This window comes from Lepeophtheirus salmonis, unplaced genomic scaffold (genome assembly GCF_016086655.4).
Source record: "Lepeophtheirus salmonis unplaced genomic scaffold, UVic_Lsal_1.4 unplaced_contig_791_pilon, whole genome shotgun sequence".
Classification (NCBI taxonomy): domain Eukaryota; kingdom Metazoa; phylum Arthropoda; class Copepoda; order Siphonostomatoida; family Caligidae; genus Lepeophtheirus; species Lepeophtheirus salmonis.
In genome coordinates, this window is record NW_027296089.1 from 150648 (window position 1) to 170405 (window position 19758).

Genomic DNA, 19758 nt, shown 5'->3' on the forward strand with positions numbered 1-19758 from the left:
CTATAATACGTTATTAGTCATTCAGCCTACTTCATTTGATCTTGCAACATTAACTCTATTCAGAATTCTGTGAACTGCGGGTTATTCAATTAAATTAGCATTATTGAATAATAAATTGCTCTTCATTGTCTGAACAGTTTGGAGAGAAAAAATGGCATTGGAAAGCATGAAGCGAATTGATAAAATTTGGTTGTTAGACAAACAAATTTTCGGATTCACTGGAACTAAATTTCCAAGGCGTGCTCAAGTTATTTTATTTTTTTTTGCATAATCCAGAACCCAAAATTTTACAATACTTCAAAACGACTACTACCATGATTTCTGACATGAAAGATAAGGCAAAAACCCCAACTACCACGCCATATAGAATAATTGAAACACACAGTAAGAAGCTCCATCAAGAATACTACAATTTGCGAAAAAGTAAAAAAAAAAACGAATGGGAAAGAGATTAAGGCTCGGAAGATGTTTGTCCTAAGCTGAGAAAATATATTTGACATATCATATCCAGATGCCTTACATCTTATAAAAATTTAGGAAGACAAATAGTTTCTTATTATGCAACGCAAACCAGGACAGCCGGGTTGTAAGGTTGGAGAAGACAGAAAAAAGGCTGCTCGGGAAACTAACAAAAAAAAAAAAAATTGGAAGAGAAACAACATGAACAGACACAGGCAAAAAGGCTATATTTCATTTGAATATTTTTATCATTCTTTTACACACGTAAATATAATTTATCATAAATATTGATTAAAAAATTTCATAGAAGTTTTACTTAACTAAATTGACACCCTAGTGGACATAAGTGAGATTTCAGGACTTTTCTGTATTGATCCTGTGGAAATTGAAGTTATAAATCTTCAAAATAATCATTGAATGAAATTTCACAGCATGCACAACTTTTCTGGAGCTTGGTCGAGCCAGACAACTTTTCTGACATAAATATCCTGAAATCAAAATACAGAATGTCACTAAGAGAGGAACATTTAAATGACTCTATATGAGTAAATTTAAGTGGATTTTGCCATTTAGAATAAACTGAGTATTTAAAAGGTTTTGTTTTGTAAAGTTTTTGATTTTTTTGATATTATAAGTGATCCATGATAGCATTTCATTTCACCTTGACCTCTCAAAATGTAATTGCCTCTTAAAGTGGTCATTATATGGATTATATATTACTCGGGTACAATAAACCTTGATCCTGAGGAAAAAAGGTTTGGATTGTACATACAGGTAAATGGTTCCAACTTCTATGTTTCCATTCGTGAATTCTTCGAGTCGAAAAAAAATAATACTGTTAAAATCTCTCATAAGATCGAACAATATGGAAGTAAAAGATATACAAGTAATGCAAGACAAAGTAGTAAAGGATATAAATAATGTTAATCAAATCATTGAAAAAGAAACGTCACGCTATTCGTCGAGTCTAAAAGATGATGATTTCTTAAATTTTTATGATTCAGAAGAAATCAAGAACATTATTTTTTAGTGTACATAGAATATTTATAGATTACTTGTATAGAAGATGTCTACATAAGTATCTATCACTGTACAGAAAAAAATATCCCTTCACAATTATATAATCATACCTAAAGGACAAATACTGAATTAAATGTCTGGTACACCGCTCTGAGATCGTTATTATCACCTTATTAACTAAATATATAGATACTAGAAAGATACGCAATACATCATCCATGCCATGACGCATAGATCTTTGGGCGGGATATATGCACATACTTTTTTAAAGTACAATTCCCAATGCCCAGAGTCCGATATGAGTCCCAAGTCATGATACCTCTGAGGCCTGATAAAAATAAGGAAATTACTAGGATGAAGTGATTTTTAGAAGTAAAATAGTATAAGAATCAACAATTCAACTTCTCATTTTAATCTCCATTGTTCTTGAGTAAAAAAAGACGTCTAGCTATAAATTTCCTTGCAAATATATTCATCAAGAAAGTGTAAATACTATTTAATATCGTTGCTATACAGTAGAATTGTAATAAATTTAATTTGTTAATAACTTTTTAAAAGTTGTTCTTACGTATAAAAAAATATGCTCTGCAACGTTTCAGTATCATAGATTTTTTTCCCCCATATTTCCTAAAGCATATTAATATTCTTGTTAATAATATGACTTTTAAGAGTAAGAATTCAAATACTGATTTTGAATATCTTGTCTACTAAGCAGATGTTTCATAAGTGTAACTTCTGAAAACAAATTTTTAGCTAAAAAACATGGCTTGAACTATTTTATCATACAGTAGTAGTATATGCAATGACTAAAAACGATAAGATTATACTATATTAATGTTTTAGGTAGAGTTTTCACATACTTGATGAATCATTCTTGAAATTTTTAATCGAGAAACTTGGTAGAATACGATCTTCTCTAGTACTTAATGTCTAGACGTACTGATGAACTGTGGAAATTGAATTTCTCTGACAATCTTTATCTTGAGTTTGAAACAAAGGTATAGGATTTTCTTTGTCGGTGGAGCATCCTCTGCCACAGAATCAATGTAACTAGCATCAACCTAAACTACTTTTTTATCATTCCAATATACGAAGGTAGCAATATTATTATATTAATAATATAGTAACAATTTAAAGACATTCGATACATCAATTTGAAAATTCTAGCATGTCCGATGACATTAATCGTTAATTTGTATTAACCTTATTATTAATTAATTATTTCAACTTATGCGACAAAATGTTTGATTCCCCCCCTCTCTTTTTCTTAGACTTTTATTTTCTTCAAATAAACTCAAACTTGTCATGGTCAAGACATACTTTATCCTCTAACTGCTAGTGTTTGCTCCAGATATTTTGAGGATTATTTTGAGAGAAATCTGAAGGCTGAAATCATGTCCAACTATGGGAGCACTTCCAGCCACAAAATTTACAAAAAGTTAAAAATCAAAGCTATTCCTACCCTTTATTTGGTTCCTGAGAACCCTGCAAGAACTAGGAAGTAAAAAAATCCATAAGGATGCGTAAGGAAAGGTAATAATTAGAATATAATTGTAAATAATGTAAGCTTTTTATTGCGACTAAATTAATTGTATTTCTATGCTCTCAACAAGAGTCCTAATAAAATGTTTAATGCACTCATCAATACTGTCGAACAAGAAAATTGCATTCTTGATGATGAAAAATCACAAGAATCCTTTGATGGTATGGAAGTGCAATGCTTCAACGCTTCTTTGGATATCTCTATGAGTGCCATTGGAGAAACTGACGTTAAGTTAAATGTGTGGCTCCAGGTAGATATCAATAGACAAGAGTTTCTTAATTGGAGGAAAGAGAAGAAAAACTCCTTTTGAAAATTGTTAGTCTCGAAAAAAAAAGTCCTTACTCCCCAAGGAATCAACCACACTAAAATAATCCCTAAGTGCAACCCCTTGAGGAATAAATTACTTCAACGGTTTTCCTCAAGTCAAATTAATGTACTTATGAACGAGAATGTGAATCCAAGGCCAAAAAGCTGGACTGAAGAGAATATTCAGAGGTCTCTGATTTTGTGATAGGTAGATCTATGACTGGGGCGGAGGAGGGTTTGGGGATTCCTACAAATATCAGATATATCTTGTGGATTTGGCAAACATTTAAATGAGCAGAAAGAAAGAGTCTCTAAAAAAGATGAGGGAAACAATCAAAAATACTAGTGGAATCGGCAAAGGAACTACACTTATCCCTTTCCAACGTGGGAATTTGATTTCCCTGTCGTCTTTTCGTTTTTTATACTTACATCCAGGTTGAAACAAGATTGTCTGGAAAACTTTTTCTCCCGCTTGAGGGCTCTTGGAGTCTCTAATCACCATCCAACTACTGTTGATTGTATCAATAGATTCAGACTGGTTATCCTCCGTCAAGCGAACACATGGGATCAACAGCAGTTCAAATTGAAGCCTCAGAAAACTTATCTTCAAATAGCTGCTTGATTAAAAACATGGAGCCAGAATTTAAGGTAGCAGAGTTAGCTTTAAATCCGGATATGGAGCACGAAATATCTTCAGATTCTTCCTCTTCAGCTTATAATTGTAACCTCAAAGGACATGGTTATATTACTAGATACTTGTCCAAGTAGTTTTCATTAAAATATCCAGAATTTGGATACAATACGGCGGATGATCTTTTCTGTGGCTCAGATACTACGCCTTGGATATCAGCCTTATTTCGAAATTCGAAGCCATCTTTGAAGTCTTTCATGGATCTAAAATTTTCCCATTAACCTCACGTTATAGAGAAAATAATTCCTATTTTACAAAGTTCGGCTCCAGATTTCCCCATGAGCCAATAAAAAAATATCCAAGTGTAAGCGCATTTATTAGAATCAGAGCACCAAATATTAATATCAATTTAATGAAAAACAAGGAAATGAGTAGAAAGTTAAATTAAATTATTATTATCATTATAATAAAAAAACATAAGATTAATAATTAAAAAGTAGAATATTGAATCAAAATGTCGTAAAAATTACTTCAATATGAATAGAAGATTCGATAGTTCTTTACATCGATGAGTTTGAATGTATACTTTAAAAAAAAATCTAAAGAACAATAGGTTTAAGCTCTTAAATACATCACTCACAATTCAAGTGAGATGATTTAAAAACAATCAATAGGAGATTGTCATCCGTAGACAGAGAGCGTGGATTCCACTTGTCCTCCACGACGGGGTTGATTCATTCAGAGAGATAAGAGATGATTAGTTTAAGACAGAAGAAGGTTAGGTGTCTCTCCACTCAGAAGAATAGAGTCTTCAACGGCCAAAAAGAACAATTTTTTTGTTAAAAATGTGTTGTGAGTTTATGAAGAAGTACAATGGAGCCGTTAATGAAAGCTGTGAAGGTACAACCGTCCTTAATGGTAATCCCTCGTTCACGGTGCACGCGTTTTTCTCTACAGAATTATCAACTTTAATTATACTGCTCGCCCCTACCGAAGAGATCTAACAAAAAGAAGAAATAATATCGATCATTGTGATTTCCCTCTCACTCCCCTGACCCGAGCAACGCCGAGTAACCCTTTGCTAGAAGTAAATAAAAATTTGATCAGAGAAAATTAAAATAAAAAGGATGCTCAACATTCCATTTTCCTTCCTTCATTCAGCTCCGCCTTTTTACTTCATTCTGCCCTTAATGTCGACAGTTTTAGGCAATTAATATCAAACAGGAGGGAAGGTCCGATGAGCTTGGAAGCCAAACACTGTGTCCAACAAAGTTAAAAATAATATTCTGTCAACCAAGTCAATGTTTTAATTGCAGCGTGGCATGGAACAGAGTCTTTATGACCTCCAGTTCCTTTCTTGACTTTCCAAACAATGGAACTCTCAAAGTTTAAGAAATTTTGGCATATCAACGTTGTCTCGTCCGGCACAGATCGGAACAAGAGCACTGCCTGATGGAACTGATGTCCACTGATTAGCCGCCAAAACAACGTCCTATCTACACATGTGCTCAAATTTTGTTGTTGAACAACGGTCGCACGCTGTATCATGAGTGTATATAAGTGTCGAAAATTCAATCGTACATAGAAATTTAGAAACTCTGTATCCATTTTTGAATGAACGAGATTTCGAAAATCTATACGGATTTGTAACGGGGAAAAAACCTCATCTAATTCAGTATCTCCTCCCCTCTTCATCACATCCATCCCACGTATGTCAGAATATTCCCTACACTCTGTCTTCAAGAATTTGGAGCAATGTAAATGAACGAAAAAATCGTTTATAAAAACTTAAATAAATGCTGATAGCACGTGATTATCGACCAAGAACTATTGATGCTTCAATTGAGAAAGCAAAGCTAATGGGAAGGAATCAATCACTCAAGAAACCCTAATCCAAATTTAATTATCGCCAAGTGTTTGCCAGTACTTATTATCCGCAGCTCAAGCAAATTACAACCGTACTTCACCATCACTGGAGAGCATTAACCCCAGCTACAAGAGTAATAATTGAAAGTTATTTGGATACCGGAAGAAAAAAAATTCCTTACCCCAAAGATGGGTATGATACTTAATATAGACAATATACGGACGGATTTTAATTACTGCAGTTGCTGTGCTTCATTATTTTGGGAGTGATGCAAGAGTATCACATTCTACATACATAATTACAATCTTAGAAGAAAGTATCAGCTGACCATCATGAATACACGATTCTATCGTAAGATGGGAAGAGAAACGGGAAGTATTACTTTCATTCAGGTATAAAACATATAAAATCTTTGGCCAGTATGTCAAAACAGCCCTCAACGACCCACAACAAATTGAAAGTTTCACACAGCACATAAAATAAATAGCTTAAGACTGAATGTGAGAAGAAGAATACAAAATTAGTTTCAACGTCAGATTTTCAATATGATGAAAGAAAAACAAAATTTGATTATTATAAAATGCAATAAATTATTGAATTGAAAAAGAATTGAGATGTCGTTCAAGCAAGAATGGACTAAGAGTGGGACGATAGACAAAGTAGTAAAAAAAAACATTCGTACTTTACCATGGCTAGTATCCATAATTAATTGGTCCTCTAGATCAGTAGTTCCCCACATGAGGGTTTAAATCCCCAATGTGGTTGCGAATCCAATTCAAAGGTTTCATTAATTGATTTGGAGCCGAATTTGTGTATTATACACAACACGGTCAAAAATATTGAGACAGTTATATTAATTCGTACTATGAAACTAAAGTTAACAGTTTTCTAAGTCACACAACATAATGTCTGAGCCAGTATTGAACATGTTTGGTGCATGGTGTTGTTTTTTGTGATTGCTTATTAATGACCTCGAACATCCTGGCGACCGGATGATCTTCTTTTACGATGAAGAATTTACGGAATTTAAAAAAACTTCACGATTAAATTGTTTATAATCACAATATATTGCAGTTTCCTGTACAAAAATATGACTACAATTATGATAAATATTATGAATTGGGATATTTTCCTGATTGTTTCTTCTAAAATGGGTCGCTATTTTTTGAAGTTTGGGGACCACTGCTCTTAACTGCTTCACCACATTAATTTAAAATATGTGGCAAGTGCCGACAAAAAAAAAACATTACATATGTTGGAGTCAGTGGTATTACAAATAGACAATTTTGCCTCCAATTTCCAAAGTGGAACAGCATATTGTATAAAATCCACTGAAAACTTTGAGAAAAAAATATTAATGATTAAATATGCAACTCTTAAAAACATTAAAAACAAATACCAAAACTCTCTCATAAGTTATAAAATTTTATGAATGCTGGTGATCGCGTTAGAGTACTTGTCTTAAAATTGCAGAAATCAATCAAAGATTTTTTCAATGGTATAGTTGGAAACATTGCGGCAATCCAAGATGCTAAATATGTTTTGAATAATGAGTCTCTTTTCTTTGTAACACTACTCATTAAACAGTGTTACACTAGTTGAAAATCTATGTCAAGATATAATACTTAACCGTTCAAAACTAAATGCCTGGAGGTTGACGTGTTTCTAGTCACCTATTGTAATGTATTCGTGTTTCCTCTTATTCTCTTATTTCTGATATTTTCTTGTATATATATATATATATTTGTAAAGTACTGTCTTTACCTCTTTTTAAGTATAAATAGCCATGTATTATATATATATATATCAGAGTAGTGTTTTGTATTAATAAGAATATAATTCTTCCTATTAACCCTTTGAGGACGATTGGTTCAATGGTGACCCTTAATGTTTTCTCATTTACTGTCGAATTCATTGTCAATTTTTACTTTAAAACCCTTTATAATTTAAAATTAATACATTTCGAAAAGCTTTAGAGGTTCATACATCTCTGATGCAATTCAGCTGTGTCTAATACACAATGCCATATTTGGATAGCAAAACTTGAGCATTTATTTCATAATAACTCTGCTCTTATAGTTGTAAGGGTAAAAAGCTTCGACGGGTGCAAAGAAACTGAGAGAATTACTATAATTTTTAAATCTTAAGTCTATATAAATAAATCTGTGCGAATTAGAGGACTCCAAATGAAGTTTTATATTGTAACTACAAAAATAAATTAAAATAGGCTCTTGTGACGAAATTATTTCATTAATGTAAATATGTACCCAACAAAGTGTTTCATCATTCACAATTCATTTTCAGTAACCAAAAGTTCCAAAAATATATACTATCTAAACCCGTCTTTTATATTTTTATAGTACCATCTAGAGCAGTACTTCCCCATCTTTTTCACATCACGTACCCCTTGGAGCATTTCATCCCCATCCACGTAGCCCCCCTTCCCGTAATAAAAATCAATCTATCAATAAATAAATCTTCCCGCGACACGTAGCCCCTAAAATCACGTCACCTAACCCTAGGGGTACGTATACCATTGTTTAGGAAGCCATGATCTGGAGGAATGCACATTTTAAAATGCAGACAACATTTTTTCACATGATACTGCTTTAGGAAACAATGTAACCATTAAAAAATTACAACTATATTCTAAGATAGAACAGGTTTTTCTGAAAAGAAAGTAAGTAGATCCATTTAATCCAACTCCACTACAGTACCTCTTCCATTCATTAAATGCAATACACAAATAAGTTTTCATAATGTCAAAGATCAAAAATCTCTGTAAAAGTTGATGTGTCCGGAATCTGAGAAAACGACATAACGGCCTTGCTAGATGCAGTCGATAGTGAGGATGAAGAGGACTTGGACAACTTGACTCTGACACTGAATTTGAGTATGTTGACGAAGCGGTCCAAAATGCTATTGAGAATGAGTCTTCCAAGAATACTATTGAGAAAGAGGATCTTTTGATGCAGTGGTAAAAAGGCAAAGGAAAGAACCTGAAGATTCATCGGCTGACCCTTCTACTAGACAAGAAAAACAAAGTACTGAAGAACCCTGGGATTCCTGTCGTACAGAGTCTTAAGAAGAAGAATACAATCGACCCTCCTGACATAAAATGGATGAAAATATTTCCCGAAGGTGTTTCCTTTGTCGTTACAACTGAGGCAATCAAAGTTTTTCATGGGATAATACTGGGAATGAATCTAATGGTTTTGCCTTCCATCAAGGACTACTGGCGTACTGACCAGTTTGGAGTGGATTGGATCAAGACCACAATGCCCAGTGATAGGTTCTTAGAAATTTTGGGAATGCTTCATTTTTTAAACAATCATGTGAAGACCGATGACGAGGCTTGGAATGTACGACCACTTTTGGATCATTGGAACAAAATATACCAACGTTAAGCCCAGAATTCTACATTTCAATCAATAGACGAGCACATGACAAAGTTCAAGGGCCACCATGGAATGCGCCAGTATCTCAAAGACAAGCCAATTAAGTGGGGATTCAAGAACTGGCTTCGATGAAACAAAAAGACGGGATACTGTTATGAATTTGATTTATACCAGAGCAAAGCTTGAGGACCATCATCCGAGTTCGGCCTAGGGGGTGACGTTGTGTTGAGCCTCACTTCATCACTGAAGTTTACCTACGCCAGAGTCTTCGCAGACAATTACTTTAGCTCGGTAAATTCGGTACGACAGCTAAAGGAGAGAGGAATTTATCATAATGCAACAATTCAGAAGAAAAGAAAGGGACTACCAGAATTTATTCCGGACAAAGAGTTGAGGAAGACAACGGGAAGTATGGATGCATATGTCAATGTGAATGCAGGTGTTGGCGTCCTTAAATGGTTCGACAACCGGGTAGTGCATATAATTTCTTCTATGAATGCCTGCCATGTCACTGTTATGGTCAACCACAGGGATAAAGGGGAACTCGAAAAAACTTCAAATTCCATGCCCTACACTTGTGACGCTTTATAACACGCACATGGGAGGAGTAGATAAAGAAGATCAACTTGTGTCTACAAGAATCTGGGACAGAAAATTTTCCACTAAATTCTACTTGCGCCTACACTTTGATTATTTCAAACAGGCGTTAGTGAATGCGAAGATTCCCTACGAACAAAAAATTACTCCCATAAGCTCGGCAAAAGACTTTCGCATGGCTTTGGTCAAGGGAATGGTGGGAGACTTTACATCTAGGAATCGAGTCATCACCCCAGCATCAATTCCAAACTTCGGGACCACAACATTTACCGTCAGCTCTACCAAAAAGAATAAGAGGCTTAGTTTGTAAAGCAAGTAGGATTGATAAAAAGGCAACCATGGGATGCACTTCAACTTTATGCCAAGGACTTGTGTTTTGTCTGCAGTCCAGTCAAAATTGTTATTTGAAGTATCACGAATCGTAGGGCTTAATAAAATAATGTATGTATTTGTAAAAGCAATTGAAAAATAAACTATGTTAAACAAAACAAATTTACACTAAAATTTATGCATCAAATTTACCAAATTTGACAATTGATACTCCAGAGACTTTCTTCAAGTGATTAATATTGAAAATACGAATTTGTGTTGCATATAATATCATTTAAATATAGTATTTTTTGTATTAATTCTACAACCGAACTTAATTCTTGAATTTAACTATTGGGGACGATTGGGTCATAAGTGACCCACTTGAAAGTGTTGAGATAAACGAAAAATTATATTTGCATCACTCATATAACGTGCATATGAGTATTTTCAGAGAGTTTCATGAAGATCCGTCCAGCCAATGGCTATCGTCCCCAAAGGGTTAAACAAGCCTTGTGTTATTCCTCCATGTCTTTCCTCTCCCCAATTCTCTCGGTCCTACTGGATTCCTTTGTATAAATAGTTTGTGTCTCCTCAACCTTGTCAAGACGCAACAAGTAGGATATAATATTATAATTGTATGTCCCATGATAAAAACGCATAAGGTGTTTATTGCAAAAACGGAGACAGATACAGACTTTAGACATAGAATTTTAATTTTGATCTGACCAAACTCATGGGCTAGATTATTTTTTTGCTATTAAGTTGATTTTTTTCATAGAACAAGATCAATTCCCTTGTCTCAAAGTTTTTTAAGGCAAAGGTTTTCTATTCGAAAATGCACAAAAAATAAAACAAATCAAAAAAAGAAATATTGAACAAACAGAAAAAGGGAGAACGATTACTGAATACGAATTAAAAAAGCGAAGAAAGGAAGAAGATTTAGTCTCATTATGTATCTTCATTATGGTTGAAGAAGGAACTTATAATGGCCAAAGTGATGGAAAAACTTCAAATGTTGTCTATCTACATACTAAATTCGAATAAAATATATAATTCGGATACGTCTTATTATATATACATATTAACAATTTATATGGTTTACAAGATTTTTACGATTTAGTTACACAATTAAATTAAATTGGATAATTTAACGTCATCAAGAACAACAAAAATGCTAAGCAATATATATATAAACTTTTTAATTAAATTTAAAATATGCATATTACATTAAATAATTATTCAATGTTATAACATTTTACTTTAATTGGAAGTACCAGGCAATATCGGAAGGACTTGCAGGCAGCAACAAGCAACTTCTTATTATCGGTATTTAATGTCACAATGGAGGTCCTAGAACATTCAAAAACTTGTATTTCTAACTTGAACCTGACATAGAGATCCAGAGAGTTAATATGTGGGAGTTAGAGGACCAAAAATAAAAAATTATTTAACTCCATCCACTACAGTTTTTTTTTTTTTGTTTTTTTTTTTTTTTTTTTTTGGGGGGGGGCTTTTTGAGCTAGAGTTGGATCCTTTTGGAACACATATGAGCTTATATCAGCTATATTGTTCATCCAGGACTCCTTGATAATTTTAAATACACATCGGTATTGAATGTGATAAGTAATAGTTACCCAATTTCTAACGACTCCCAGGGATATGATGAAGACTGGATTTATTTACCAGCATCCTGATTTTCTACTTTCAAATTGTATATATAGTAGTTAAGTTTATGATCAGCCTGAGGAAGACAAGGAGGAGGCTCTATGACATATTAATTGGAAACTTTTTAGTGAGTTATGTATTTATATGTAACCTCATTACTACTTTGAAACTTATGTGATAGTACTCTAAATAAAGACCAAAATCGCCACTAAATATTTATGGATGTAAGTGCGTCATATTGTCCTAACGTTGAGGATGAAGTATGGCTATAGAACGATGTAGAGGTGCATTGTCATCAAGGAAAATTGCCTAATTTTGGCCGTTAATGGCGTATAGCATGGTTCAAATGGGCCAAATTGTTGTTGGTAGCGATCACCATTAACGGGTTGACCGGGTTGTAGAAGGTCATACCATATATGACCCACACTGGTAGCAGAGTACACACAGCATTGCTGTCTTCATTCAAAAACAATCGTATCGTAAACTTTGACGCTATGAGAGTTTTCAGTATGATGAAATACATAAATGTACCGAAAAGGTTACGTCTGAAGGTGGTTTACATCAAGGATTTGATGATAAGCAGGTAAACTTCGTACTATATCAAGGTTCGAGATTTATTGTAAAAAATTGGAATGATTCCATAAACCATATAAGTAATTATAGTAATATCTACTTAAAAAAATTATATTTTATATTTGTAGAATTTGATAAGTACTCCTAAGTCAAAGTTGACCATAGGGGAATTTACAACCAATTTAGGTATCTATGTAATGTAATAAATAGTAATTATTATCAATAGTTATTAACATTACTAATTATAGGAACTTTAAAAATTTAAAATCTCCAGTTTTTTTTTTTTTTTTTTGTACCATTATAAAACTTTATTTTTTAACCTAGTTTTTCAAACACAGGTTTAAAAGCATAATTTAAAAAAAAGTAAGAACAGTCTTTGGTTTTTACAATGTTTTATTACAACGTGAGATGTAAAAAACAGAATTAAAATAATTAGCGTTAATAAGGGTTTTCTTATGCTTTTAAAATTCGAATTGTTTACCAGCCTGGATCCCAAAACAACAAAGGCAGCAAAAAAAAAAACTAGAAGCTTTCACATAAATCAAACCTTTTTGTCCTTCATTAAAAAAGAATAAAAATTGAGGATTTGGAATAAACTACTAGCACAACTTATAAAAACTTGTAGTAACGGGTTGGAATTATAGTGACTTTTAGTTGTTACTACCTATTACTTATTACTCAGGAGAAGGAGAGATGCGAGAGAAAAGAACTGGACATTTATTTGGAACTCCGTGGGTCCCAAAGAAGTGTGTTCATAGTGATTTCATACAATAGATCTTCCTAACAAGTATTCACATAAAAACATTTGTCAAATGGTTTCATTGGGATATCAGAGTTAAATGCCTTCATCTCCTCTCTACAACGTCGGGTTGCGTTCAATGGATCTTCCTACTTTCTTTCCCTGGATGGGATATTATCTTCTTGTAGAGAAGGATCCTTGAGAGGAAAGATACCATGCACATCAATATCTGCAATCTGTGTCACTTCTCACCTATTGTCTCTTTCTTCAAGAATACATATTTTCCTACATTCCCATTTGAGAATCACTGGACTATAGACAATTAAAATTGGTTTTACATATTTCTATAAAACCAACAATAAATAAAGAAAAAAATAGTATAGTAAAAATGAGACAATTCTGACTTCAATTTTTTATTCTAGGTTATGTTTTGTTCTTAAAAATATTTGATATAGAACTATTGTCTATTTATATACTTCTCCAATTATACCCAGCTTAAGACAAATACATGTTAAGATATATTTAAAGTGTCAGAAGAAAGTACAAAATAATATATAAATAACAACCCCATAATTTTATATTATTTTAATTTCATCGCATATTCAGCAAATCCTTATAATAATCTTAAAAAACTATGATAACTTGAACATTGAACGATGAATATATTCACGATCTGATGCATTACATCTTATGAATACGTGTTGTAACAATAATATTACGCATTTTAAAAATCAGTTACTATTAAAAAATTGACGATCAAGTGATAATTTATTTAATATGTGTATTAGCATGGTGGCTTAAACAACTCGAGCAAAATACAATTTATTTCTTTTTGAAACAGTTTGTGACCTAAGCGAAACTCAATAGTTCAGATATGATCAAATGCGTTTTATGGTATAAGGAGGAATCTAAGTCCAGAAAAAAAGAACGTACTGTGAAAGAAATAAGTAAAATTTTAGCTATCAAAGTCATAGATATATACTAAATAGCTTCAATCCCTACTATATTTTCAAAAAAGGGGCAAATTAGATTTTTCATCATATACTTTGATCAGTTGTTTAGAAAACAGGATTAAAGATATTAAATATATGCATGCATTTACCTAACTGTATGGATATCTAAATTTTAAACACCCAATGAAATTATAAAAAGAACATCAGACAAAATATGTTTGTAAAAACTGAACACATTACACAAAAAAAAATTAAAAAAAATTAAATGTATTCAAGTTCGATTAAGTAGATATAACAACTCCTGATGAAAACTACTCACATAGTTATGAATCAAATACAACTTAAATAAGGAGCATATAAAATGAGATAAAACAAAAACAGACTGAAAAAAAAACAAGAAATTGATAAATATTTTTAATTTCTTACATCATATTCTGATATGTGTTGTGTACAAGTTGGGATTTTGTACTAATTGCACCCAAAATATGAGATAAATAATTGTGAATGTGGGATTTAGTACTTCGGATGAGGTTAATACAATAAATGAATATTCTATGTAGGATACACATATCAATGGTGACATTCTTGGCTATTTTAACTAGGATATAATTATTATGTGGCACATAATTTAGTTCAAATGCTCACAGATACAGAACTCATGAATATATAATAAGTGATTATTATTATTATTAATAACCATTTAATATGAATAGATCAAAATGAGATAATGGTATCAATTAATAGTTGATAATATCGTAATTAAATTAAACATTTTAATACGAAGAAAATAAAACTTCTAAGATTTGCTTATACAAGTTGCAACTTGAACACAAAATTTATACAGATTATAGCCCAATACTCCATATACATCATTGAATCAATTATAGACTTATAATTCAAATTTCTGGGATAAGTTGAGATATCCAAGCATGTGAACTATATTTTAAGGGCCATCATTTGGTTAAAGATATTTAATTGGACACAAAAATGACCTTTCAAATACATGAATGATCAAATCTATCTTTTTACTAATTTAATTGTAAATTACGGCACCTTTAAGGGATTAATTGGAATAATTTGTTGTAATAAGTTAACGATAATAATTGATAGATGAGTACAAATAGTGGGATGAGAGCCTAATTAACGTAAATCAAATATTTACAAATAGCAGAATTAAGGTTGAAACTCCTATTTTTAGTTATTATGAATAACGGTGTTTCCCAAAATTATCCTATTTATCTTAATATAGCGTCTGAATTTCTCTGTTTTTAAATATTAACATTCAATAATATTGTACTTCTACGATGACATATAGGCCATAAAACAAATGTTTGTAATTTTTGAATGATATAATTTTGGCCTTAACCCACGAAATGTAATTTCGAGAAATATCTAGCTTGCTTTTGTGTTGATCGACCACATATATTCACCCTTAAAACAAAATTCAGGAGCTTACCTTATTTTCAGGAAGTTATTAAAGAGTATTTTCCTATACACAAGGTCTTCTCTCCATCCAGATTTCCAATTCAAGGGCCTCGTATCAATCCTCGGCCTGTTTTCATCGTCCTCAATACATCTGAATAACTAACAAGTTAACTATAATTATATGAACTCCCCAGTTGACTTGTAGAGTTACAAACCATTTCAAGTTTCAACACTCTCAAACTCGTGCTTGGAGATGGAACGTATATTTTATTCCATTGCTCAGTCATAAGTCGTATAAATTGCAATTGGAATTACTCGAATTGGAATAGTCAGAGGTCCAAGTGGACAATTATTTAAAAATGTAAATATTTCATACTATTACTTGACTTGATTCCGAGGTTCAATCGTCTATTAGTGACCAATCTAACAACGTCCCACGGGTCTTGAGCAACTTATGTAACGTCACAAACATAAACAATGAGTAAATAAAAAATTATTATTTATTACAATCCAAAGTACTCGTAGGGGATTAAGCATAGAGAGAGAGAAGATAATATAAAGAGACGACAAGATTCTTTCTGATGGCAGTTTGGCATTGTGAGATAGACATTTTTTTAAATATAGAGCTCAGATAGAAGTAAAAAAAAAACTTGAAATACGGTGGTTTGCATGTGGAGATTAACACGGTCTTCTAGTGAAATCTTTTTTTCCAGATAGTTATGATACCGAAATTGACGTCATTTTAACATTTTTTGTTATTTTTCATTATGAAAAAAAATGAATGTGAGTAATTTCATTGCAAGGCATTATTTTCGTGTGCCATTTCGTTACAATTTATATTACATTCATGTAATCAAACTATTAATTGAGTGATAAAATAAATTCCACAGCAGCCTTTTGCCTGAGCATTAGGGACACCTTCTAATATTCAAAAATAAACCACGGCCCTCAGGTTGTACATATAAAGTGCTGGACGGCAATGATCCCTTCTAATATTCTATAATACACCAAGGCCCACAGGCTGTGTAGCTCATCTGTTTCTTCGCTTAAAGAATTGGGTATGATCATTAGTTTTTCCAATATTACATAGTCAATAAATATTATTTTTTTTATCACTTAAGGCTTAGCTATGGTTGATAGGCTCCAAGAAATGGTGTTCAGAAAACTCATAAAAGGCAAAAACAACTGTTTAAATGGTCACAAACAACATTGGGTGTAGCATTATAATTAGCAATAGTGTATATCCTTCATGATAATAGTATGTTGTTATATAAGAATAAATAACGGGGAAAAAATCTTTTTTGATGCTCTTAATAAGGAGTAATATCACCGGACATTACTACATAATTAGCTTTTGCTTTAAATCTTTAAGGTGGATTTATTTCTAACATTTTTTGTGTGCGAGTAGAAGAGAAGAAATACTTATGGCATCATTGATTAAATAATATACATCTTCTTCTATCAATTAAGAACGTTATCATTCCCGCCTTTATTATTCAATATTAATATAATAGTAGATGGTGATAGTCGATAGAGAACTGAATAAAATGCCTAAAATAACGTCGCCTTCTGTCTGGATTTCTGAAAATGGAGGCCCAGGAATTGAGGAATTACTTACCGGATGAGAAAAAGATGGCTTGTCGGATTTGTCGATATAAATGTACCTTTAGTCCCTTGTGTAGAATTACACGCCACTCATTATCCTCATCTCATATCAAGAGCATGGATATTCATTTAAAAAATCAAGTTAATGATGAATACATCAAGTCAGACTTTAACTCTGATCTCACAAAGAAGCTTATTGCATGTAATATAACCTTATCCATTGCTAATCATCTATGTTCAAAAAATTTATGGAGAAATACACGGGTAAACCTATCCCTTCACGAGGAACCATCATTAAATTAATGGAAGATGTTGGTACTGATGTCATTTATAGAAATACATTTAAAAAAATTTGAGTCATCCACACCAAATGACGATCAAGTTATCAGTAAAAAGTATAAAATATTTACAAATTTCGAAATGGAACACTGAATTTTGTACTATCTAACAGTATGTATTTAATTTTTTTTAAATCTAACCCTAAAATATGATTCTATTTTAGCTAAGCATATCAAGAATTATGATATACAACTCATTAAATAGTAAAAACAACTGCTTAAATGGTCACAACAACGGTGGGTAGTAGCTTTGGATGGTTCGCAACTAGTTTGTCTGAGACTAGTTTCGTAACATAAAGACTTGTGTATTATAATTAGGTTTTCCAATATTACATAGTCAATAAATATTACTTTTTTATCACTTAAGGCTTAGTTATGGTTGATAGGCTCCAAGAAATGGTGTTCAGAAAACTCAGAAAAGGCAAAAACAACTACTTAAATGGTCACAACAACGGGGGTAGTTACATTGGGTGTATCATTATAATTAGCAATTGTGTAAATCCTTCATGATAATAGTATGTTATTATATAAGAATAAATAACGGGGAAAATATATTTTTTGATGCTCTTAATAAGGAGTAATATCGCCGGACATTACTACATAATTAGCTTTTGCTTTAAATCTTTAAGATGGATTTATTTCTAACATTTTTTGATTAGTATATTTATTGTCTAATTTTATGATTTTGACATTTACTTTATTATTAATAATTAGTTAGATCTCATCGGTAGAGATATGTCTATCCTGTGCACAATTGTATATAGCAACTTCCACATGAAGAAGAGGGGTGATTATCTTTTTGATTAAACTCCACGTCTCGCTTGTGTTTTACAACCTAAAGTTATGCTATATTTAACTGGATTTTGGTGTCAGAACAAGAAAATATTATTTGGATCAATCTATTATTTCAATATTCTGTGTTTATAATTTATTGTTATTATTAGTTATATGATTCTAATTGTTTAATTTTGTATATTTAACATAAATGTATGATGGTATATTTTTTAGTATGTAGATTATATTTAATTAAAGCCTTCTTTTTTAAACCTGGAACTTCAAATATATTTCGAAATACTCTACTTTGTTGTTTCATTAGCTATTATTCTAAGAATAAGGTTCATAATGAATTACAGTTTCATGGAGTGTGATGTTTTTAAATCTACTGTAACGGATAAAAAACGTCGAAGTCAATTATACGTAGTATATCTTCATTAAACACTTTGCTAATAAATACTTTCGTTATACCCTCAAAAATCATGATCATAAACTTTATGACATCAGTCCAAAATTGTTATTGACATACCTTGTATTTCAAGTTACCTTTGATATAAGCAATGATGTAAATCCAGTGTAGATTGGGCATGTTAAAAAAACGAAAATCAATATGGTAACCCTTAAAATTTGAAGAATGTTTTGGAGGAGAGAAAGAATAATGCTCATGACGTTTCATTAGATTATCTAATAGTGACAACTGCTAAGAAGAAAAAAATCCTTGTTTAGACTACCAGTTACAAATTAACGGGCCAGCTAAAAAACAAACGTATTTATATCACTAAATATAAGTATTGATTGGCTATGCGTGAGCCGTGCTTATGAAAAAACAGATAATAACACTGAAAATTTGTTTGGGAGTTATCTTTTTGATTAAACTCCACGTCTCGCTTGTGTTTTACACTGGATTTTGGTGTCAGAACAAGAAAATATTATTTGGATAAATCTATTATTTCAATATTCTGTATTTATAATTTATTGTTATTATTAGTTATATGATTCTAATTGTTTAATTTTGTATATTTAACATAAATATATGATGGTAAATTTTTAGTATGTAGATTATACTTAATTAAAGCCTTCTTTTTAAACCTGGAACTTCAAATATATTTCGAAATACTCTACTTTGCTGTTTCATTAGTTATTATTCTGAGAATAAGGTTCATAATGAATTACAATTTCATGGAGTGGGATGTTTTCAAATCTATTGTAACGGATAAAAAATGTCTAAGTCAATTATACGTAGTATATCTTCATTAAACATTTTGCTAATAAATACTTTCGTTATACCCTCAAAAATCATAATAAAGCAGGCAGATGATAATCACATCAGTATTTTAAACAATGATACCATATGTATTTTTTCACCCTTCTCCTTGCACGCGTTTTTCTCTACAATATTATCAACTTTACTGATGTGTGTCTTCCACCACGTATTTTTCTTTTTATCACTGTCTATATATCATGATAATTAATACTAAAATGCCTTTTAGTTTTTATAACTAAATATACATTAAAAATAATAGTTTCTGGAGGGAAATTGTTTTTAGTTCGAA

General features: G+C 31.8%; 2 long non-coding RNA genes across 3 annotated transcripts; one reads left to right on the forward strand and one right to left on the reverse strand.

Annotated features, from left to right (window-relative positions):
* Positions 1-669: 669 nt before the first annotated feature.
* Positions 670-15973, reverse strand: LOC121123187 (uncharacterized). The gene is made up of 3 exons (XR_005865926.2): positions 15704-15973; positions 15520-15647; positions 670-947 (listed from the first exon to the last, which is right to left on the reverse strand). It is a non-coding gene; the product is annotated as an uncharacterized lncRNA (long non-coding RNA).
* A 500-nt stretch (positions 15974-16473) lies between these two features.
* Positions 16474-18509, forward strand: LOC139907553 (uncharacterized). Of its 2 annotated transcripts, XR_011784240.1 has the most exons (3): positions 16474-16546; positions 16610-17543; positions 17596-18509. It is a non-coding gene; the product is annotated as an uncharacterized lncRNA (long non-coding RNA). The 2 variants fall into 2 exon arrangements; XR_011784239.1 differs by having other exon boundaries at positions 16610-18509.
* The last annotated feature ends 1249 nt before the right edge of the window (positions 18510-19758 follow it).